The following is a 25,196-nucleotide window of genomic DNA, read 5'->3' on the forward strand; positions in this document are numbered from 1 at the left end:
ATGGAGTTAATTATATTAACAGACTGAATAAGAGAAACATGTAAGCATATCAGCTGATGCAGAAAAGCATGTGACATGGGTGCCTGGGTGACTCAGATGGTTAAGTATCTGACACTTGATTTTGGCTCAGGTTATGATCTCATAGTTGTAAGATTGAGCCCCACGGTGGGCTCTGTGCTGGGCATGGAGCCTGCTTAAGATTCTCTCTCTCTCCCTCTTCTCCTCCACTCTCACTCTCCATCTCTCTCTCTAAAAAAACAAAAAACAAAGCAAAAAATCGTATGGCAAAATTTAATTTCCATTCATGATAAAAATAAAAACTACTCTCAGAAAACTAGGAATAGAAGGGACTTGGAGGGTATATATGAAAAACCTACATCTAGGGGAGCCTGGGTGGCTCAGTCAGTTAAGCGTCCAACTTTGGCTCAGGTCATGACCTCATGTCTGTAAATTCAAGCCTGGCATCAGGCTCTGTGCTAACAGTGCAGAGTCTGCTTCAGATTGTCTGTCTCCCTCCCTCTTTGTCCCTCCTCTTCTCATGTTCTCATGTGTTTGCTCTCTCTCTCTTTCAAAAATAAATAAACATTAAAAAAAGAAAAAAAAACCTACATCTAATACCATACTTATTGTTAAGAACCTGATGTTTCCCCCCTAAGATTGGAAACAGGCAAAATGTCTCAACATTCTTATTCAATTATCATACTAGATATTCCAGCTAGTGCAGTAAGACAAGGAAAATATGTACATTGTACACATATTTGAAAAGTAGTAATAGAACAGTCTCCACTCATACATGGTGATATTGTCTAGGTAGACATCACCAAAGAATCTCCAAAAATAAAAAATAAAAAAGGCCTTGAAATGAGTAAGCATAAGAAAGAAGCAGGTTATGAGGCCAATATATAAAAGTCAATTTCTTTCCTACATACCAGCAATGAACAATTGGAATTTGAGATAAAAATACTCTTTACAATAACATAAAATATGAAGTGTTCTAGCAAATATGTACAGAATCTGTATATGGGAAACTATAAAACTTTTATGAAAGAAATAAAAGAAGATGTTAATAGGTGAGGAATAGTCCATGTTCATGAATTGGGTACTTGATATTGTTAAGATGTCGATTCCTCCTGACTTGATCTTTAGATTCAACATAATCTGAACACAAATTCCAGCAATCTATTTTGTAGATATCAACAAACTAAGTCTAAAATTTATATAGAAAGACAAAGGATTCAAGATAGTTAATACAGTATTACAGAAGAACAAACTTGGGGGCTCCCGTTACCTTATTTCAAGCCTTACTCTAAAGCTACTGCAATCATGACAATTAAATATTGGCAAATAATGCACATGTAGAGGAACATAATAAAGAGCCCAGAAACAGATCCAACAAATATAGTCAACTGATCTTTGACAAGGGCATTTCAGTGGAAAAGGGTAGTCTTTTTAACAACCGATACTGATACATTCTATATGTAAAGAATGGAAGTAGACACACAGCTTATGCCTTGCATAAGAAGGGACTCAAATGGATCATAGATCTTGTATTACTTTTTATTGCTGCTGCAGCAAATTACCACAAATGTAGTGGCTTAACACACACAAATTTATTATCTTACAGTTCTGGATGTTGGAAACCCAAAAAGGAGACTTACTGGGATAAAATCAAGGTGCTGGCAGAACTTCATTCCTTTCTAGTGGCTCTAGGGGAGAATTTTATTTTTTCCATTTCCAGCGTTATGGGCTGCCCAAATTCCTTGGCTCATGGCCCTCTTCTCTCTTCAAAGCCGGCAACGGTTATTCTTCTATCACATCACTCTCATCTGACTCTTCCTGCTTCCTTCTTTCATTTATAAGAACCATTGAGATTATAGTAAGCCCACCCTGACAGCCTGATAATCCATAATAATGTCTCCATCTCAAGTTCCTTAGCCTAGCCACATCCACAAAGTCCCTAATTCCAGGCCAGGTAACATATTTACAGATTCCAGCATCTTCAGGAAATAACTATTTTTGCGCATCACAGTCTACCCTCTTGCTCCACAGCATCTCCATCTAATATGCAGAATACATTTGCCTTGTGCCAAGTCCCCACAGTCTCGATCCATTACAGCCCTCAAGTACAAAACTTCACTCAAGTCTCATCAAATCAAAATTCTCCAGCCTTCTCATCTAAATCAGGCATGGATAAGGCTCTGGGTATAACCCATGTTTGGCCACCATTTCTCTCTATTGTTGTCTGAAATGTTTCATTCCATTTTTATGACATTCTGGGACGAGAAAGATGACAGAGTGGAGACACAGATCAGTAAATACCAGCTTTGGGGGAAGCAGGAGGATTGGATAGGCTGAACATGGGGCAAATTTTAGGGTAATGAAACTAGCCTTTATGATATCATAATGATGTGGGGTATACAAGACCATGCACTTATCAAAACCCATAGAACTCTACAGAATTAAAAGTGGACTTTAATGTATGTAAATTGTCAGAAATCAACTAGGAGATCAGTGGATAGTAGGATGGACGGTACATGATGGCAAATTAAAAATGTAACTAGTGTAACCGTATTATAAATGTATTAGATAAATTCTCTGAACAGGATATGGAAAAGCAGTGCTGACCTCAGCAACTTTAGAAATGAATGTGGACTGTAAGACTAAAAGCAAAAGGAACTACACTACTTGATGTCACTGCTCTTTAAAATGTTAATCATATTCAACTGCTTTTTCTTCTACTGGACAATTTCTCAGCTAAAGAAGCACAAGCCAGCATGGGTTTTCAACTGGCAACATCTGTGTGGTGTCCTGTTGCTGAGGATGCCGAAAGCCAGGTACCTTGTTTTTCAGTGCACACACAGAGGTGATGTTGTAGGAGGGCCTTATCCTGGCGGAGGATGGGGTCGGTGAGCCTGTAAGTCCCCAGAAGCAAAAGAAGCCAACCAAGCATGCTAGAGGCCACTGATGTCTCCTGTGCAATCAGAGCCAATGTCAGGACCCCCATAGCAGCCCCAGTAGATGAAACAGCCTGTACTTACTGCCTCTGCTTCTTTGAAGAGGACCACCAAGTTCTGAGCATCTGCCCTCAGTCTAGCCTGTGGCCTCCTGGGAACCAGTCACAGCAGAGCTTATGCTTGGGCAGCCACGGTTGAGGGTCTGATCTATGGTGAGCACCTTGGTGTTGCTATAACCATGGCCACAGAGGGCACCCAGATCCCACCACCACGTGCCTTCCCATGAAAGCTATGAAATGGCCATGGCTACACAAGTTCTTTTCTGCTCTTCTAAAGGAATTCAACATACACGCCCTGTGTGTTGAGTGCAAACCAAAGGCCATGTGGCCTATAGCGTGAATGACCACATCAGGTACATGATGAGAGGAGAATTTGTCCAAGTCCTGAGGCCATTTTGGCAAGCTGCCCACTTGTGGAACCCTGTGGCCCAGACACACTGCCCAGACACACTTCAGTGGTTCACAGACATTCTCAGGCCCCACTGGTGAAGACTGGTGTTTGTCTCTCAAGTTTTTTTTTTTCATGTTTATTTACTTATTTTTGAGAGAGAGAGAGAGCATGAGCAGGGGAGGGGCAGACAGAGAGGGAAAGAGAGAGAAAATCCTAAGCATGCTCTGCACTGTCAGTACAGAGCCTGATGTGGGATTCAAACCCACAAACCAGGAAGTCATAACCTGAGCCAAAACCAAGAGTTGGATGCCCGACCAACGGAGCTACCGAAGTGCCCCTGTCTCTCAAGTTTTGACTTCATGTTGCTAGCATAGACCTTTGCATTTATTACAGCTGAATGATATATCTTGTAAGGACTGAATCATGTTCAATTTTCAGCAGCTGCCTCATGAAGTTATATTTTCAGACAGTGTAGGTTAATCATAAAAATATCACCTACAGAACTTGTGAAATTGACAAACGTTCCTGAGTCCCCTCCCAATGGAAGGTATTTTTAACAGCCTTCCTGGGCAATTTTGTGATGCAGATCCTGGCGTCTAGGAAATGATACAGAAAGAGAAGGCAAAAAAATATTGTTTTCTAAGTTGTAGTTTCCAACTAAAAAAAATTAGAATGGGAGATTGGGAATCTGAAATTAAATGTTACAAAATGCCACAAGGAAGCTAAGAGATCAAATTCTCAACCCACCCTTCACAGAGAAGGGGCTGGATCCCCCAAGGTGGAGGGGCCGACTGAGATCACTCAAGTGCAGAATGCTAGGGCAGGACTAGAAGCAAGTCCCCCAGCATCCAGTTCACGACATCAGGCTTAAAGACCTGCCTAGATCAATAAAAATTCCCATTGGAATTAAAATAAGCACCTCCCAGTTCTCAAAGACACTGGGCAGTTTATTGTGCTTTGTGGGCCTCCTGCAGACATTTCCAAAGATGCCCAAATAAAAGCTTCAGAGTCAGCACACAGTCGCTTCGGATGACTTGCTTTCTCTTCCTTCCCCAAACCCTCCTTTACCTCAAAGCTTCATGCTCCTCCATCCCACCCACTGGGCCCTTTGTGAGCTTGCTTCCAGCTGCCTCTCTCTCTTTCACTTCTTTCCAGATGCCTACCCCCACGGAGCTCCTAGCTCAGACTTGCCTGTTACCTAGTTGGAGCCTGGGCACCTGCCTGACAGATCAGGCAGGACAGAGGAGTGGGGCTCTGTTGGGGTTCAGGACAGTCACGTCTGGTCTCCCTGGGTATACTGCTTTCCAAACAGTCCACGCAGGTTCCATTGGGCTGTAGAGCTCCCCCTTGGCATCAAGGAGATGGTGCTAAGTTTCTTCTGGGATTAACTTACCATGAGCACTCCCTACTGAGGGTCTCTGATTCCTCTCTCCACCCACACTATCATCTTAATGACAGAAAATGGGGGCACCTTTTATTGAATAGTTTCTATTGTTCACTGGCTTGTTCAGTTTTACACATTATTTCCAGTTGTCACAACAGCCTCATGAAAAGGCTGAGACAACAAGGTCTGAGGGCCTATGAGAGATGGAGCCGGGACTGGATGCGGAGATGCCAGCTCGGGGTCTTCCCTCTGCGTCAGCTCCCATCCAGTCTGCAAACTGTAAAGAGCATTGTTTAACTCCTATACATGCTCTTGGAACATTTCTGGTTCTATGCTCTTCCTGGACTTTGTTCCCCAAACAGTTGTTCTTGGTGACATTCCGATGTCTCATGACTGCTCAATACCCAAACCATAAAGACTGTGGAAGAAATCATGCATGTATTTCTCAATTACATCATAACTTAATGGATACCATGGGGCAAGAGAATGGTGGGAGGGGCTAGAGCTGCAGGGACTCACAAATCCCATCAGTCTATTGGGCGGACAGGATATGGGAAGGGCCATCTGAGATGTCCTCAGAACACTAACCATGGGGTAACCAGTCTGTTCTGAGTCTGGGTGTCAGGTAGTGTGCTAGATAATTTACACCTGTGATCTCACTGACTTTTCTCAGAGCCCCACTGTTGGGATCCCCATTCTCAAGTAAGGAAATGAAGCTTAGGAAGTTTTTAAAATTCCACTAATTAACAGAGCTGCTGAGTGTCAGAGCCGGATTCAAATGCAAGTCTGCCTGACCTCAAAGTCCATGCCCTTGCTCCCTGTAGTAGACTCCAGCAACATTCCTTGAAAAGCCAGTACAGTTTGCTCTTCTCAACAAATATTTCTTGAGCTTCTACTCTGAGATGGGTCCTGTGAGGCCTTGAAGATAGAAAGATGAGTAAAATATTGATCTTTCCATCTGTACTTACTCTGGAGGGTGGATCAGACAGACACAATGACCACGAATTAGCACAACAACTGTAGGTACAGACTAGACTCAGCATACTATGGAAGGTAAGGGATAGCAAGGATTAATTCTTTCCCCAAGGATGATTAGAGGGCAGAGGAATGGAGTTCAATGGGTAGGGGTACACCCTGGGCAGGGACAAGACCATGCTTTCCTCCCCCACTGCACACCAGGCAGACACATGCAGGCACAAGACACCACCTCTCCTGAAGCCTGAAGGAGCACAGTCCCATATGTGCTTTAGGAGCAAGGTGAACAAAAGGAGAAAATGACCGTCCAGTGTGTGTGTGTGTGTGTGTGTGTGTGCGCGCGCGCGTGTGTGCATGCACTTGTGTGCGTGTGTGCATGCCTGTTCCTGCTCATGTGTACACACTGGGGGAAAGGCAGGGGTGTGAGTGATGAAGCTGGAGAGAGAGGTGTGGGCCAGACTTGGATGATTCAAATGTCGCCCAAGCCAAATATTGGCATTTTATCTCACAGACAATAGAGAGTTCTGTTGTTTTAAAAAGTGGAAAAATCAACATCACTGCCAGCCCTCTGATGTTCATGGCAAAGTCATTGTGTGTCCCACCCCACCCACTTTTGTCTTCCCAGGAATCTTCTTTCTATACCTCCCTGTGGCCCTTAGCCTGTACCACTCTCAGGCTTGACCAGCTCTCCTTCCTATTCCTTCCTTTTCTCTGTGTCTCTGCTGCTGCTCAGTGCCTCATCTTTTCTCAGCTGGGCAATTGCAAGTGTCCTCTAACTAGTCTCTATTGTAGGTTGAACTGTGCTCCTATATATATACACACATAAGTCCTATCCCATAATACCTGTGAATGTGACCTTATTTGGAAATAGTCATTGCAGATATAATCAAGTTTAGATACGGTCACATGGGAGCAGAGTGGACCTTGAAACAATGTGTCCGGTGCCCTTGCAGGAAGAGGAGACAGCTCATGGGAGAATGCCGTGGGTGATGGTGCCTATAAGCCAAAGAACACCTATGATTGCCACTGCCTGCAACACCAAAAGCTAAGAGATAGGCAGAACCCTCCCTAGAGTCATCACAGGGAGTTTGGGCCTGTCAGCACCTTGATGTTGGACTTCTAACTTCCATAGCTATGAAAGAATAAATTTCTGTTGTTTTAAGCTCCCCCTCTTTGTAGTAATTTGTTATGACAGCCTTCGGAAGCTAATATAGTCTCCTTGCCTCTGTGCTGGCCACCACCCTCTATCTCCATCCTCCATGCAGTTATCGGAGAGACTTTTCTAAATCACAAACTTAATGCTTTTGTCATTTTCTCATTTAAGAATGTCGGTGGCTCCCTGTCCATTGTCTACCTCAGCATAAAATCTGAACCCCTTACCCCCACCCTCATTTTTAATATATTCTCCAACTGTGCTATGGGGAATTTGGTGTTCTTCTTCTCTGATTGAAATGACTACTTCTCATTTTTCTGTCTGTTGAGTCCTTCTTATCCTTATGTCAGCAGCAAAGTGGCCCAGGCTACATTACCTCCTGTGTACTGTCTCCTGCCCATGCATATCTCTGCAATAGCACAAAATCACAGTCTTTTACCTGAGTCTCCCTGCCACTAACATTGATCTTCCCTGAAGATAGCACCAGAATATCCTGTCTCTATTCTCAGAGCCTATCCCTGGAACACAGGAAGTGAAAATGCTTACTTGTTGGCCAAGTGAATAAATAACCAAATGAATAACACTATAGTTATTCAGGGAAAGTCAAGGTTCCTATTGCCTGTCAATACTATTGCCATTCTATTGCTGTTTTAGAAGCATGAAACGATTGGTATCAGAGCAAAGTACAACTTTCCACTCTTCCCTTTACCATCTGTGTGACTCAGGAAAAGTGATTTAACCTCTCTGAGATTCATTTATAAATAAAGAAGAGATAATATATACGTCATAGCATTACTAAGAACATTAAGAGAGATGGTAGAAGCAAATGACAGGCTGGTGTAGGGCCAGAGCACGCTCCAGGCCTGGTGCTTCCCTTTCCCAGCTCAACCTGTGTGTGTCCACCATCTCACTGTGGATTAACATATTCCAAGTCTGAAATCTCATTAAGAACAGAAATTGCCTCTTTTTTTTGTTTTTTTTTTTTTGTTTTTTGCTTTCTACGATGACTTGCAGTGGAAACTGCCCTAATTATTTGTACAGAACAATAGCAAAAGCCATGAGGAGGTCCATTTAAACACAGGAGAGGCAATTAATCACAGCCCATTGGAATATTGCTTTTGGTCTTGAACTCAATCTGCCTTACATACAGGAAATGAAATGCAGTAATTATCACAGTCACTTGAGACTCTAGAGCCCTGGCTTCAATTCCCAAATCCTTCATCATTTCATTTTGGCCATGTCTCGATGATGCCAAAACATCTGGCTAAAAAGTGAAAACTGCCATCAATTTCTCAACTGATAACTCACTGAATATGCTACCTTTCCTTTTTTTTATTGTGGTAAAATACACATAACATGTAATTTACCATTTAGCCATGTTGAAGTGTACAGTTTGGTGGCATTAAGTGCATTCACATTGCTGCATAGCCATTGCCACCATCCATCTCCAGAACCTTTTCATGATGAAACTCTGTACCCGTTAAACAATAACTCCCCCTTCCTCCCTCTCTCTAGCCCAAGGCAACCATGCATTTTCTGTCTCTAGCACTTTGACTGCTTTAGTTACCTCATGTCAGTGAAATCATACAATATTTGTTTTTTCGTGTCTGGGTTATTCCACTTAGTGTGATGTCCTGAAGATTCATCCATGTTGTAGCTAGTATCACAGTTTCTTCCTTTTGGAGGCTAAATAATATTCCATTGTATGTATGTGTGTCTATATACACACAATGGAATATTCTATATGTATACACACACACCATTTTGGGGCCGTGTTTCAGGTATTGTGAACAGTGCTGCTTGGACATTGATGTACAAATGTCCGTTCAGGTCTTTGCTTTCACTTCTTTTGGGTACACTACCCAGAAATACGGCTGCTGGCTCACACAAAAAAATCATGTTTATTTTTTAAAGAACTGCCATACTGTCTTCAATAGCAGCTGTGCCATTTCACGTTCCCACCACAATGCACAAAGCTTCCAATTTCTCCATGTCCTTACCAATATTTCTTTCCTTCCTTTTTTTTTTTTTTATAACAGCCATCCTATGGGTGTCAATTTCATTTTTCCTTTTTTCCATTTTTCCTTTCACAAGAATTCACACTTTTGCATCATCTATCCATCCATCCATCCATTCTCTCAATTCCTTCACCTATCACAAACAGAGGTTTGTTTGAGCAGCTCGCCCTACCTTTGCTTCATGCACTGAGTATGCCAAGTAAGCCTGGATTTTCACTTTTTTGACCAGTCTGCCCTCAAAGTTTTCGGCAGCCCAAGTGGACATTTGCAAGACATAGCAAATAAGGATCTGAGAAGGAGGAGGCAGTACATGTGAGGAGCACGGATGAGGGGGATTGTTCCCACACTTATCTGATAGGATTAAGAGAGATCATTGCCCAGTGTCTGTGAGTCAGGCACTGGCCTTGACCAAACCTCTGGCACTTTCTGCCTCACAGAGGACACTATCACTGAGAGGGCTGTGAGCTCCTTGGGAAAATAAGCAGCCACTTACCTGATTATCTCTGTATCCTCACACTTAGTCAGGACCAACTTATAGTAAATGATCAACCATTTTCTTCAAGGGGTGCCTAGCTGGCTCAGTTGATTGAGAGTCTGAATTTGGCTCAGGTCAGGATCTCACAGTTTGTAGTTTGAGCCCCACATCAGGCTGTCTGCTGTCACCACAAAGCCCGCTTTGGATCCTCTGTCCACCCTCCTTTCTGTCCCTCCCCTACTCGCGAGCTCTCTCTCTCTCAAAAATAAACATTTAAAAAAGAAAAAACCAATTTTCTTCACAAAAATAAAGACATTGAATCAAATTAAGTGGATTAGTGAGCAATTAATACCCTTATACAAGCAAAGAAGCCTGAAGAAAAGCAAACTAAATTTCTTGTCAAAATAATTCCATATGCAGAATATCTTATAAAACTTTTCTCTGTGTAATCTTACTTCTTATGATTGTAGTGATAGTAGCTTACTTGGTCTCCAGGGCACTCAAAATGTCCCCCAGGCTGTTATAAATGTTGATGTGAATCTAAACGCTTAATTGCTGGTCTCTGCCTACAGATGCGGCTCCAGAGGCCCGACAGGGGCCAGAGCGGCCTGTCAGTGATGGATTGTGGTGTGTGCGGGCCCAGCCAGCCGGGGGCCAATGACTTCCGACAGAAGACGTGCCTGGTGTGGAGGAATGTTCAGGTTGCCAAACTCCTCAGTCTTGCTTATGTTTTGCATTTGGGCCCATTTTTGTTTACGTATGAGGCAGTACCAGAGATGAAAAGGCCACACTTATCTTCGAGTGACACGGAGCACAGTCTTCAGCCTTTTATTTTTTAATCCTTTCTCACCAAGATCAGAAGCTCTGGGGTGACCATGGCCTATTCCTGGACTTCCACAGACCACATTCCGACATGCCACCCTGGGAGACAACAGTCCGTGTGCTTTCCCCATTTCTTGTGAGCAGAGGCACTGGCTGCCTCTGTCCCAGAATTGCTTCAAGAATGTTCATGTAGAGAACGGCCTCGGAAGACAGAGGCAGTGTCCCCTCCAAAGCAAAGGGCAGGCTTGCTTAATTGTCCAGGCTGGCAAAGATAATGCTTCCTTCTGGGGCGGGAGTCAGCCAGGGGTGCTGATTGAATATGGTAAAAGATTCTCTGCTGTGATATGAACTCACTGCACGTGCAGTAGCCACATGAGCCCCTCGGCATCATCAACATGGAATGATTTGATGCAGATATGCTGGTGCTCATTCTGCCAGTTGTGTCGTGAGCAATAAGGTCCTTTGTCTCTGACTCAGGAGTGTGATGTCTTTTCCCATCATCCTTACAACCATGGCTGGCTTACGTGTTATTCTGTAGGTGAGGAAAATCTCAAACCCTGGGTTCTAGATGCCCCCTGCCTTCACTGGATATCAACCCATTATGTTTTGCTCCTGTCTTCAGGCTGCTCCTATTCTCTGTATGAACGTTCTTGAAGAGATTCTGGGACAAGGGCAGCCTGTGCCTCTACTCACACAAGTGGGAAAAGCACATGGACTTCACCAAGTCTGTCTTCACCTGCTCTCCTCACACACCTTGTTCTCTATCCACATCCACTAGTCCACGGAATGTGATTCAAGTAGAAGATTAAAACAGCCACAGGAGGGGCACCTGGGTGGCTCAGTCAGTTAAGCGTCTGACTTCGGCTCAGGCCATGATCTCACGGTTCATGGGTTCAAGCCCCCTGTTGGAGGATGGATCTTGCTTCAGTTTCTGTGTCTTCCTTTCCCTCTCCCCCTCTCCCGCTCCCACTCTGCCTGTTTCTGTCTCTCAAAAATAAATAAACATTAAAAATATTTTTTTAAACAGCTACAGGAAAACTTAAACAAAAAAGTAACGTTTTCTTTGCACATTTGACTGCATCAGTGTTAAATTTGGGATGGTTGTTACCCACGAGAAGAACCCCCTTAGAAGAGCCCCCCTTTGAAGCCAAGCTTCCCAAAGGGGCCACTTAGATTTCTTTAAATACATTCCACCAGCCATTAGCCTGTTTGTAACTGTGTCCTCCACGGGCCAGGAGCATTTTGTAAAGGGCATGGCTGTGGTGGCTGGTAAAGAAGGGAAGTGCTTTCTGCCCAATGACTCACTAGCAGATCCTACTATGGAACTTCGCATGGATTCCCCAGTACTTTGGGGATGTCATTCGAGGACCCGAATTGAAATACAAACTCTGAAAACATTTTTACTGCCCTCCAAATGAAGGAAAGGACATCTGTGGTGACAGGCATGCCTGAAGAAGTTTCAGGGCTGCCTGGGGCAGGGCAAGTGTCTAGTTCATTCTCATAAGAATAAAAATTAACAAGAGAAATAAAACCAACTTTTACTTTTGGTGAAAAATACACTAGTTAAAGAATTTAAGTGGTGAATATTATTTTTATGACTACTAATAGAACCTTATAGAATAGTGGTCCTCGGTGGGGCAATTCTGTCTCTGTCCCAGAGACATCGGGCAGTGTTTAAAGGGACTTTTGGCCATGTTCTTTAACTAGCATCTCACAAACATCCTGGGCATTAGACAGGCAGGTGCAATTGGACCCATTTTACAGAGGTGATGGCTCTCTCATTCACTGAGGCTCAGAGACGACAAGAGACCTGTCCAGGTCCCCACAGAGCAAAGAGCAGGTTATCAGGGCTTTCTAAGGGTCCAGTTCCATTAGTGTCTTCTTGCCAGGGCACAAATATTATTTTCACTCAGTGTTTTTATTTTTAAAGGAATAAAAATTTCAACATTTATTGAGAGTCAACTATGCATCAAGCAAAGAGAACACAATCTTTGCTTTTAGGGAGGTTACAGTCTGGGAGGGAAGTAGTTAACAAACAAGGTAATATGTAAACCAGACTGTCCCTCACATAATGAGTGATGAGGGCTAACAGAGCAAGAGGAAGAAGCCTGGAAGGGGAGGTGGAGTTGCAGACACTGAATTGAGGAAGTTCGATACTGTGGCCAGGCACAACCTCAGGGAGGTGACTGTTTTTCCCCCAACTTTATTGAGGAATAGTTGACAAATATGCTTCTATTGATTGATTGATTAAAATTTATTTATTTATTTTGAGATAGAGAGAGAAAGTGCAAGTGGAGAGGGACAGAAAGAGAGAATCCTAAGCAGGCTCCATTTTGTCAGCACAGAGCCCGATGGAGGGTTTGAATTCATGAGCTGTGAGATCATGACCTGAGCCGCAATCAAGAATTGGAGGCTTACTCGACTGAGCCATCCAAGTGCTCCCTGGTATATATTTAAAATGTACACTGTGAGGATATGATATCCATATGCATTGTGGAATGATTACCGAGACCCAGATAATTAACACTCATCATCTTACATAGTTAACTCCTTTTGTGTGTGTGTAAGAACTCTCAAGATCTACTTTCAGCAAGTTTCAGGTATACAGACCATATTATTAGCTATAGTCACCATGTTGTTGCATTAGATCTTCAGAACTGATTCTTTTTATAACTAAAAGTTTGTATTCTTTGATCTGCAACTCTATTTCCCCCTGCTCTCAGCCCCTCACAACACCATTCCATTTCCTGTTTCTATGAAAACTCACTAGCAAACCCCCCAAATAATCCTATTTAAAATGGGCAAAGCGGGGCGCCTGAGTGGCTTAGTCGGTTGAGCGTCCGACTTTCGCTTAGGTCATGATCTCGCGGTTCGTGGGTTCGAGCCCCGCGTTGGGCTTTGTGCTGACTGCCAGCTCAGAGCCTGGAGCCTGTTTCGGAGTCTGTGCCTCCCTCTCTCTCTGACCCTCCCCTGCTCACGCTGTCTCTCTCTCCCTCTCTCCTAGAAATAAATAAAAACATTAAAAAAAATTTTTTAAATGGGCAAAGGGCCTGAGTGGACATTTTTCTGAAGAAGACATACAAATGGCCTAGAAGTGCCTGAAAAAGTGCTAAACATCACTAATCATCAGGGAAATGCAAATCAAAATCACAATGAGGGACACCTGGGTGGCTCGGTCAGTTAAGCATCTGACTCTTGATTTCCACTCAGGTCATGATCTCAGGGTTTCATGAGTTCAAGTCCCTCATTGGGCTCAGCGCTGGCAACGAGGATCCTGCTTGTGATTCTCTCCCTCCCTTTCCTCCCCTTCTCTCTCTCTGCCCCTCCCCCACCCATCCTTTCTCTGTGTCTCTCAAAATAAATAAACTTAAAAAAAATTGAAACAGTATTTGAGTAAAGATCGAAAGGAAGTGAGGGAGTGAGACATGTAGCTGAGGCATGTGCCGACCTGAGGAAGAGGTCCCAGGCTGAAGGAGAAGCAGGTGCAAAGCCCCTGTGGTGGGGTAGGCCTGGTGTGCTTAAGGAGTCAGTGTAGCTGACTGAATGCACTGGGGAGAGAGAAAGCAGAAGGAGATAAGACCACAGATGTGAGTCAGGGGAAAGTCGGGAGAAAATCACAGAGACACTGGAAGTCATTTGAAAGACCATAACTTTCATCAGAGAAGTAGGGAACCACTGCAGACTCTGAGCAGAGATGTGATAAAATCTTTGAATTTTAACTGGGTCACTGGCTGCTGTGTGGGGACTACATGGAAGGAAAGAGGCAGCAAATTTGCTCAGCTTCATTTTTGCCAGTTCTAATTTCCTCAAATGCTTTTTTTTTTTTTTTAATTCTGTGATGATGTGAATGAGGAGGAAAAGTACAGTTGCACAGGAGCATACCAAGGAGAGCCTAAAGCATGGGATTCATCGGTCAGGAGAGAAAAAGAGATGGTGGCTGTGAGGGAGGAAGACGTTGGCCAAGCCTTCCCACCACGTGGCTGGGACTCAGAGCAAAGGTGTGCTTGCAGCCCAGGACATCAGAGCATCTACAGCTCTCCTGTGCAGACAGAGGCTATGTGGCTGGAAGGTGAGATCACATCCTCCGGGATTAGCAGGCCTTCTCAGAAACATTCAGAAAATTATTCTCCTCTGATTAGTTTTCATTTCATCATGGTTTATTTGTCATTACTTTACCTGTTTTAGTCAAAAGTTCACAGCCTGTTTATATTAAGACATAAGGCTTTGAACCTGGGATTCTCAGGGGCCAAGTCTAAACTTTTTGCTAACTAGTACTGATGTTTGTCAAGAAAGCCACATCCTCAACTCAACAGAGCAAGGCTTTGGAACAAAATCTATTAAATCATTCTTCAGTTTCTTGGGATGAAGTCGATTTTCCTCCATATCATGAAACCAAAAATATAGAAAAGTGTGGTCCATTAACCCATTTTTATTTCCTGAGAATAAAACCAATCAGGTTCAAGATGTGCTTGTGTGGCTGGTCCTCAGAGGAGGAGAGATTGGGGTGTTCCCTGAGTGCTCTTGGGGAAGATGAGGCTTGGGAATCAAGTGCTCCCTCCCAATAGGAGTCTTTGGAACATGCTTATAGAATCAGCTTACTGTCCGAGAATCGCCGTGATTTTCTGAGGCAGAGACATTTCCTGTCAGTGTCATGTAAAACCTGAGTAAGACTCTCCAAGCTCGCAAGTCAGATTTGAATGCCAAAGTGCTTACTTCGACAACACTTCTACAAAAATTGAAACAATATGGAGAAGATTTGCATGGCCCTTGTGTAAGGATGACATTTAAATTTGTGAAGTTCTCTGTATAAGGAAGGAAGGAAGGAAGGAAGGAAGGAAGGAAGGAAGGAAGGAAGGAAGGAAGGAAGGAAGAAAAATTGGTCCCTGATGCATTTTGCATAGTTGGTCTTCCTGGAGTTTGGGAGAAAAATGAGATTTGTGCCCAGTATGAAAACAGAGAGGTTACACATAAAAGTCCAGGTTCCCTTGAAAACTCAGAACATCTGAAGAAACTGGCCACACTTTCAGTATGGGGACAGTGATGGGGAGGTGAGCAGCAGTCCCCACGCTTCAGTTCCCTTTGCCTCATGGCTCCCTTTCATGTCCCCATGAAAGGTCGGTGCTCTCATACCATCGTATTTGCATTGTTTCCCCTTATAATAGAGAAATAGTCCTCTGTAACCATGTTTCTGTCAAAAATGGTAAATTAGGGGTGCCTGGGTGGCTAGGTTGCTTAAGAGTCTTGACTCTTGATTCCAGCTCAGATCATGATCTCCCAGTTGGTGGGTTTGAGCCCTAAATTGGGCTCTGCACTGACAGCATGGAGTCTGCTTAAGAGTGTCTCTCTCCCTTTCTGCCCCTTCCTCCACTTTAACTAAACTTGAAAAAAAAAATTAAGTGATAAATTAAAGGGGGCACAAGTTTCAAGAAAAAATTTTTTGTGTCTATTCTTTGTGGAAAGAAGTACCCGCCCCCTGCCCCACCGTGGGTCGGTGCACATTCTGGCTGCTGGGTTTCCTTCTGCCCTGCTGATCCCCCATTCTGTGCACCACCAGGCCCTGCACCCCGAGAGTGTGCACTCCATGGTTCACCGACTCTCATGCCTGTGTGATGAGAGGCCAAGGCTCCCTCGGTGGCCAGTTAGGGTCCTGGCATGTGGAGCCTCTTGACCACTGAATGCCTGGCTTTGGTACAGCCAGACTTTCACAGTCATGAGGGCAAAGGGGCTGAGAACCACAAGGGTGTTTGGGTAATGGCGTCAGCGGGAAGCTGGGCCTCTCTGACAAGCTATAACAGTGACCCCATGACACCAGATTGTGAAAATGGATCATTTAGGATCCCAGCCTCTCTGAGCTCATTTCCCTCTCCGTACCAGGAGATGCTCATCCCTGTCCCCTCTGGTACCACCGATCTCTTGTGTCACCAAATAAGAGAGGAGGCACGTGGGGATTTTGAAAACTACTAAGTTCTCCCAAGTAAGAGTAATTCCTAGGAAAGCAGGGTTGTGAATGTGGGGCTCCTGTGAAGTCAGGGCAGTGGGGGTGGGGAGCAGCTTGCATGCTTGTTCTGCTGCTCCCTGCTGCTCTGGGGAACCCCAAGCCTGGTGCTGGTCCTCACCCTGGTGTCGGCTCCTGCATTAGCTCAATGCGACCAACGTTCTGTTTATGAAGAAGCACATGTACCTTACTTACTTTGTATGTGTCCTGAACCTTTAATTTCTAATAGAATCTGTTACTTCCCTCTGCTGTGTCTGGCATGTGGTGGGTGCAAGCCACCTGGACAGAAGTGTTCTCAAAAAGCAAAAGCCCCCAAATCTAATCTCTGTTCATCCTTTCTTCTGCCGGTCCATCCCCCTGACCCCTGGGCACCTGGGGAGAACATCCCTCAGGAATCCCCCAGAATGCTGCCCAGTCCTGTTCCCTCCATTTCAGAGGTAATGTTTCCACCATTTCCTGCAGGAGATTTGGCCCCACTTTATTATCTCTGACATTTACAGCAGGAAGATTGGGGTCGCCAGAAATCCTGGGCTGGGAAATGGGGCACCGACTTACACAGGGAGACTTACAAGGCCAGTAGAGAAGTCCCAAGCAACTCAATCCCCAGAAGGTATCTGAGGATCAATAAAGCGGTAATGACCACATAGCTGAGGCTGCTGGAGCCTGTTTACAGAGTCATTCCTCGGAGCCTGAGCCAGTGATTTACAGCAGTCCCTGCTTCAGATGACACACGGAGGCCAGAGCTTTGTGGCTCTCAGAAACACTGACAACTCGCCCCGGGGGCACAGGGTGGGGGTGGGGGAGGGGCCCAGCTCTGTCTCCCCACACTGACTCTCCACCTCCCTCCTTTCCTCTCTCCCTTCTGTTCTTTTGAAGAACAGCCTTATTGAGATATAATTCACATTCCATATGAGTCACCTAGGTAAAGTGTACAGTTCATTGGCTTTTAGTATATTCACAGAAGTGTGCAACCATGATTACAGTCAACCTGAGAATAGTTTCCTCACTTCTCCCCAAATCTCATACACATTAGAAGTCACCCTTCTTCCCCAGCCATGACACCATCATGGGGCAACCACAAATCGAACTTTCTGCCTCAATGGATTTTCCAATTGTGGACATTTATATAAATGGAATCATGCAGTACACGGCTGGGCTTCTCACAATTGGTATAATGCTTTTAAGGTTCATCCATGTTGTCGCATATGTCAGTACTGCATCCATATGTGCTAGCAATTCTGTTCCTAGGCATAAAACCAAGAAAAATAAGAATATACGTCCACACAGAAACTTGTGAATGTGTGCCCATAGCAGCATTATTGATAATAGCCCCAAAGCAGAAACAACTTAAAAATCCAAGTGATGAATGGACACACAAAATGGAATCTATTTAATGGAATATTATTTGCAAATAAAAAGAATGAAGTATTATGTGCTATGATATGGGCGAACCTTGAAGATATTATGCAAAGCAAAAGAAGCCCATCACAAAACACCGCTCATTCTATGATTCCATTTATGTGAAATGCCCAGAAAAGACAAATCCCAATAGACAGAAGGTAGATTTGTGGTTGCTGGGGCGGGGGGAGGGTGGTGGGAAGGGGACCCAGTGACTGCTAATAAATACTGGCTTCCCTTCTGGGCTGATGAAAATGCTCCAGAATGACACGAGGTGCTGGCTGCACAAGCTGGTAACTGTACTAAAGTCACCAAACTGTTCATGTTAGATGGGTGACCTTTCCAGTAGGTGAACTATACCTCAACGGAGAGTATACAGGAATAGATGAAGGAAAAAGAAGAAGTGAAGGAGACTGAGCGGGAAGGGCTTGTGTTTTGGAGGAGATGGCAAAGACCCAGCTCTCCCTGTCCTCTCTGCTAAGCAAGGCTTTGGGCTCTGGAACTAACACAGCAGGCAGTCACCCAGCACACTGACAGGTGGGAAGAAGGAGAAGTGAGGCCCCAGGACTGGGGAAGAACTCAGTGGCACAGTGTCTTAGGTCCCCATCCCCTCCAGCCAAAGAAGGAGACCCAGACCCAGTGTTTCCCACTCCCCACCTAACACAGAAGGCACCCAGTGGGCTCTTCTCTTCCTGTGTGGAAGGAGAGTTCCTATAACACCACATGCCAGGGAGATCAATCAGGAGCCCCATTCTCAATAAACAGCCAAGGGCAGAGCTCTCTACCCCACCCTTGAGAAGTAGCTCCTCCACTGATAGGCTTCCTGGATCTGGGGGCTTAGGCAAGAGGGACCCCCACACACACACACACAGCTACCTTCTTTGTCCCCAGAGGGCTAAGACCCTGTTCTACCACTAGAAACCCTAGGGCAACTGGGAGTCACTATCACAATAAAGGAATCTTGTCATAATAAGCATCTGGCCAAAGAAACCTCTTGTCCCCTTGGACGTGAACTCCCCTACCTGCCAGGAGACATCGGTGTCCCATCTGGAGACACACCTGTCTCCTCAGGTAGCACCAGCAAGGCTCAGTGGGAGCCCCAGAAGCACCAGATAAACAAGCAGACCTAAATGAGACAGCAAAAGCCCTGACAATTAAACTGTCATTGGAACCACAACCCACAAAATAGGCTAGTAGCTGTGTGCTAAAACTAAATAGAGTAACTGCCTCATAAATAAAAGATTGAAATAGGTTCCAGAGTCTTTTACTATCCATCAACCCACTTCTATGTGGGTGTGACTGAGTCCAACCCTGCCACTGAGCATTTCTGGCAACTCAGGGTTGTGTTTTGTTGTTGTTGTTGTTGTTCTTAAATTTTTTCTTTTATTTTTTTCCATATTCAAAATTATACACATGCATTGTAGAAAATCTGGAAGATGGATATAGTGAAGAAATTGTAAATCACCTGTAATACTCCCACTCAGAGAAAATGCATGTAGTGTGTGTGTATTGTTATTATCTATATATCTTTCCAATCTCCATGTCTTTATATGTAAAAAGGAAGATTTTCTCTTTTAAATAATGTTTTTTAATGTTTATTTACTTATTTTTGAGAGACAGAAAGATTGCGACTAAGTGGGGGAGGGGCAAAGAGAGAGGGAGGCAAAATACTAAGCAGGCTCTATGCTGTCAGCACAGAGCCTGATGCAGGGTTTGAACCCATGAAGCATGAGGTCATTACCTGAGCCAAAACCAAGAGTCAGATGATCAACTGACTAAGTCAGCCAGGTGCCCAAGGAAGCTTTTCTCTTACAGAAAATACCATTATTCTGTGTACAACATATTTGTAACTTGCCTTCTCCTATGGAGTATATTTCTTCTCTAAATCATTAAATGTTCTTTCCATATCTTTTCTAGTCACATATATTTAGTGACATTTCTGTAAAGAATGTGTATCAGTTACTTTTGGACCAGCTACCCTTGACACAGTACACCATGGGTACGCAATAAATGTTGGGCGAATGAACTGATGAAGCTCTGTTGCCCGGCTGAGGGCTACCATGCCTGATGAGTCTCTTTATTGGGCATTTCACTTGTCTCAGCCCAGTCCTGTAAAGAAAGGCCTGTGTCCAGCCTTGTGGGAAAGCATCAGGCACTGGCTAGAGTCATGGCTCCCATGTCGAAGATTCTCTCCTGGGCAAGAGGTCCTTCCACTCCAGTGTTTCCAAGTGGAGACTGACTCAGGCTTGGTCCCCCAGATCTCTCAGAAAGGAAGGCCCACTCCTGGTCCACTGACGGAAGACTTGCTTCAATCACAGACAACTTGCAATTCTGCCTTCTCATCCTGACTCCTTCCTGGCCATTGTGTCTTTGCTCAAATTGTGTTTCAATCTGAAACATCCAGCCTGCATTTCCCATTGATCTGACATCAAGACCCAGTTCCAGGAACACCTGTTCAGTGGGTCTTCTCTGACCCCTTCTGGTACCTCCACTGTACTCCCCTTTACCCCTTGCACTTGGTGTGAGCAGGCATCAAACAAAAGCCTTGGCCACCTGCTGGGCAAATGGGTTCTTGTGCCTGTTGCACTAATTAGACTGCAGATCCCTGGCCTGACCTCAGCCCTCAGTTACTACTCCTTGGAAGGATTAATTGGCAGGATGGGACTGACCTGCCTCTGCAGAGGGGCAGAGGGCTTCAAACCTGACAGCACCTGACCTTGCAGCCCTAGGGGTAGAGGAATGGCAGCTGTCTGGAGTGGGGCTGGTGCTGCCCAGGGAACACGTGCCCTTGCTTTGCTGTCTAGGATGCCAGAGGGCTGCCAGAGCACGGAGAAGACAATGATCTTTTGGCATGTTTCCTAACCATGGTTTATGAAAGGGAAAGTCATCTTTATGGCATTTATTTAGAGAAGGGGGTTATAAGCGCTTCATCTGGTGTTCACTTCAGAGCAGCTGTTCAGTATTACTGAAGAGAAAGACAAGTGACTTGTGCTCCTTGTTCCAAGCCAGAGAATCCAAATCAATAGACACAATGGCATCTCTTGTGACAGGCAGAGTTCCTGGAGCTGGGAAGGTTTCTCCTGAATTCCTTCTGTCTAAGTCCCAAGATTTTTTTTTTTTTTTTTAACCCTAAGCCCTCATTTAGCCAACAGCTATTTCCTGGTGCTGATTCCAGGGTTAGTCCAGGGTTGGGCCAAGGACTGGAGCTCAGAGATTCATCCTATAGGAGCTGCCATGTTGCAATGGATTTTCCACTATGAGAGAGCACGGGAGCAGAGGTTTAATAACAAGCAACAGATATTGATTCTGGCTAGCGTAAGCAGCAAAAGAATTTGTTGGCTGTATATGGAGACACTCCCGGAATTCATGAGAATGTTGGTGAGCAGATTTTGGAGAACTGACTAGAACCAAAGGAGGCTAAAAAGCAGGAAACATATCAGCCACAGGAACTATTTTTTCAGATGACACAACTGGGCCTTTGTCTGTTGTAAATATTTTCTCGAGTGTCCCTGAGTGTTTGTGTCACTCTCTCAAGAGCCAATGTATTAAATGGAAGGAACCGGTTGCCAAATCCAGGCTATGTACCTGAACTTTAGGTGATAGAAAGCAGGAAGGAATAGCCAGTCTTTGGGATTCCTTAGGGGGTGATGGGGAGGAGAGAGACTCTGTCAACAGGTAGCATTTCTGTCAAGATTTCTTCCTTTAAAATTGGTCTTCTGGTTGTAGAGGAGGGATGCTTAGGGTCTTCAAAAGTAAGGATGATGTTCTATTTTTTAAGCTCAATGTGAATTTTAGTAGGACACTATCCAATTCAGTATGATGGGATAAATAAATATATTACTCTCAGGCCTTGCTAGAAAGCAAGCCTTGGATGCAAGTGTGGGAGAGTCTGTCTATCTGCAAATTCCAGATTGTGCAGATAGATGCCTTTTAAAGGTGTTTGTACTTTGAACGTTTTATTTTTCCAATGACTTCATTTCAAATTCAAATTTAAAATTCCCAGTGGTCAAGGTTATCTGTTTTTCTGGGTACTGTTAAGGCAGAGTTTGCTCAAATCTTGCAAAGAAATACTTTGGCCTACCATTAACTGGAAGAAATACATTTCTACTCTCAAGAAAACTGAAGTCAAGTCTCTGTGGGTTTTCTAGCCAACTAACAAGGATTTGGAATCCAAAAAGATGGCGGTCCTGAGCTGTCTAGTCACATCTTTTTAAAAATTACATCTGAACCACAAAGTTACTCTGCAGAGTGGAGAATGATTGCCAAGTGTTTCATGGTGTTCTCAGAGCCCTTTCTTTCACAAGCATTTGGGAAACACCTCAGGGGTGAACATTTGATTACTTTCAGAAGCATTTTGGGGATCACTCATTGTGTTTATTAACCAGCATCCGTTCTCTCCCGCGCCCCCCACCCCTGCCCATAACCCAAACTTATAATTTGACTGAGTGTCATTAATTTCAGTCACTGCTACTAATGTTCACTTATTTATCATATATTTTAGAGTACCTACCAACCTCCATAGCCAAGGGAAGAAGGACAGATGACACCTCATCTTTTCCTGGAGATTATGTTCTGTGGTGGAAGATAGATCACCAAGGAATAATTAGAATTCAGAGTGGTAAGAAAGAACTCTAGATGGGTTCATTACAGAGCACCACAAGAGTACAAGCCAGGGGTGTCTCTATCCCAGCCTGGGAAACTGAGGCAAGTGGCCTAGTCTGGGGCAATGAGAGTGTGGATAGAGGGGGAGGAAGCCTGAAACACAGTTTAGGGACAGCACCGCTTGGAACCTTAACTATGTGGATGTGAAGTGGCAGAGATGTGGGAGGAAAAAGCACAGGGAGACCCTGTTTGGACTGCCTTGTAAAGAAATTCCTGTCACTGATAGAAGAAACAGGAAGATGAACCATTTCAGGACTCAGGGCAGGGAAGAGTTCATAAAAATCTTGTTCATAAAATTCATGTTCAGTTCTTAAATTATTTTTTTTTTTTGTTCTTGCTAGAGGAATGTTTAAGAGAAACTGTCCAATTGAGAGAGCTTAAATCCTCAGAGTGCTGGGAGGGAGATTTATATTTAAAGTCATGAGAGGATACATGATCCATGAATGGATGAGTGCATTCAGAGAGACTAGGTCCAGTGAGATGAAAAGTTATTTTAGGACAGGACCAAAGGCACACCTACTGCTAGCAGATGTTCTGGGGAGGAAAAGTCCTCAAGGGAGACAGAGACAGAGTAGTCTTCCAGAGAACAGTCAATATTTTGTCAGAACTTTTAGCTCCCTGGTAAATCTCTATTTACAGAATGTGGTGGCTATTTGATTTGACTCAGAGCTCATCTAAGCTCAGCTGGGGATGAGAAATAGGGAGGACACAGAGGAAAGCTACTCCCAGGACAGTATTGAACCAATACCAGAATGCTGGCAACATCTCAGCTACTTAAGGCTGTGATTTCATTTAAGAAAAACTAGAACCTGATAGGGAATTTAAAAAGAAATCCTGGAGAACTAGGAGACCATAGGGAATTTTGAAAAGCACTGACATATTCCTGGAGATCTAAAAGCCTGTGTGCATGCACAGGAAAAGCTGAGGAAAGGAGAAGTCACCAGTCCATTTTACAACAAAAAAGTTATGAGACATACCAAGATGCAAAAAAGTATGCTACATACACAGAAAAGAAAAGACAAAGCTGCCAATAGAAAATGTCCTTGAGAGGGCACAGGTCTTGTACTTACTATGCGTAGAATTTGTATCAGTTATTATACATATATTCAAATAATTAAAAAAAAAACATATGTAAAGAATTAAAAGCATGACAAGATGGGGGCCACTTGGATGGCCAATTGGCTGAGTGTCTGACTTCAGCTCAGGTCATGATCTCATGGTTTGTGAGTTTGACCCCCACATTAGGCTCTGTGCTGACAAACAGCTCAGAGCCTAGAGCCTGCTTCAGATTCTCTGTCACCCTCTCTCTGCCCCTCCCCTGCTAATACCTCTGTCTCTCAAAAATAAATAAATGTTAAAATTTTTTTAAAAAGTCACCAGAGGAACTGACCAATATATCTGAGTTGGAAAAATAAAGAATCAATAAAATTAGAAATTGGTCAATAAAGATTATCCCAGTCTGAGGAGCAGAAAGAATAATGAAGAAAAATGAATAGAACCTCACAGGTCTGTGGGACACCAGAGAACATACCAACATATCCATAATGGGACAGAGATGAGAAAAGAGACAGAAAAAATATTTAATAAAATATCTGAAAACTTCCAAAATTTGATTAAAAGCATGCCACACAGAGACAAGAAAAGAGAAAAAATGTTTAATAAAATATCTGGAAACTTCCAAACCTTGATTAAAAACATGAATCTATACATCCAAATAGAACAAACTCAAAAAGATCTGCTGTAGACATATCCTAATCAAATTAATGAAATTCAAAGATGAAGGGAAAATACTGAAAACAGTAAAAGAAAAGCAGCTTATCAAGCATAAGGAAAAGTCAATAATATTAACAGCTGGCTTCTCATCAGAAACAAGAGGTCAGAAAATAGTGGGATGACATCATTGAAGTGTTGAAAGAAAAAGCCTACCAATCAAAACCTCTTTATCCAGCTGAACTCTCCTTCAGGAAAGAAAGAGAAGTTAAGGTATTTCCAAATATTTCCAAAAACCAAGACAATTAGTTGCTACTAGACTTGCTGGAAAATAAAAACAACAACTACTACCTGGAGTTCTTCAGACTAAAATAAAAGGACACTAGACAGTCATTCAAATCCAAATGCACATGCATGCACACACACATACACACACACATAAGCAGCAGTAAAAATAACTATGTATTATGAAAGACAATATAAGCATTTTTGTTTGTAACTCTTTTTTGTATTTGTCTGTCTTAAAATACTGCATTAAAATAACTATAAAACTGTACCATATACACATAAAACATATATATAAACTTATATCATATAAATGTATAAAATACAATTTTTATGAAAATAATAGTATCAACAATAAGAAAGGGAATGAAGTAATAGTGGAACAACATTTTTATACAGTGTTAAAGTGCTACTTGCAATCCCTAGGGCAATGACTGAGAAAATAACCGAAAAGTCCAGGAAAAGAAACAACAAAAGAATTAAAATGCTGCTCTAGAAACTGTCTATTTAACCCCACAAAGAGGGAGAAATACACAAAGCAATAGAGAAACTACAACGAAAGATATGGGACACATATAAAACAAATGGCAAAATATCAAAAATAAATCCTACCTTATAAGTAATTAAATTCCTTATAAATGAATTAAATACTCCAAAAGACAGAGATTGGAAGAATGTATTAAAAATTATCCAACTATAGGTCAGTTAATGGACACTTAGGCTCTTTCCATGTTTTCAGGTATTGTTGAGAGCGCTGCTATGAACATTGGGGTACATGTGCTCCTATGCATCAGCACTACTGTATTCCTTGGGTAAATTCCTAGCAGTGGTATTGCTGGGTCATAGGGGAGCTCTACTGTTAATTTTTTGAGGAACCTCCACACTGTTTGCCAGAGGGGCTGCACCAGTTTACAT

The 25,196-nt window shown here is 43.4% G+C and overlaps 1 non-coding gene across 1 annotated transcript; it reads left to right on the forward strand.

Moving 5' to 3' along the window:
* Nucleotides 1-14,936: 14,936 nt before the first annotated feature.
* LOC120225425 lies at nt 14,937-15,043 on the forward strand. Its single transcript, XR_005526804.1, has one exon. It is a non-coding gene; the product is annotated as a U6 spliceosomal RNA (small nuclear RNA).
* The last annotated feature ends 10,153 nt before the right edge of the window (nt 15,044-25,196 follow it).

Source organism: Hyaena hyaena, unplaced genomic scaffold (genome assembly GCF_003009895.1).
Source record: "Hyaena hyaena isolate Hyena2069 unplaced genomic scaffold, ASM300989v1 scaffold_1395, whole genome shotgun sequence".
Taxonomy (NCBI): Eukaryota; Metazoa; Chordata; class Mammalia; order Carnivora; family Hyaenidae; genus Hyaena; species Hyaena hyaena.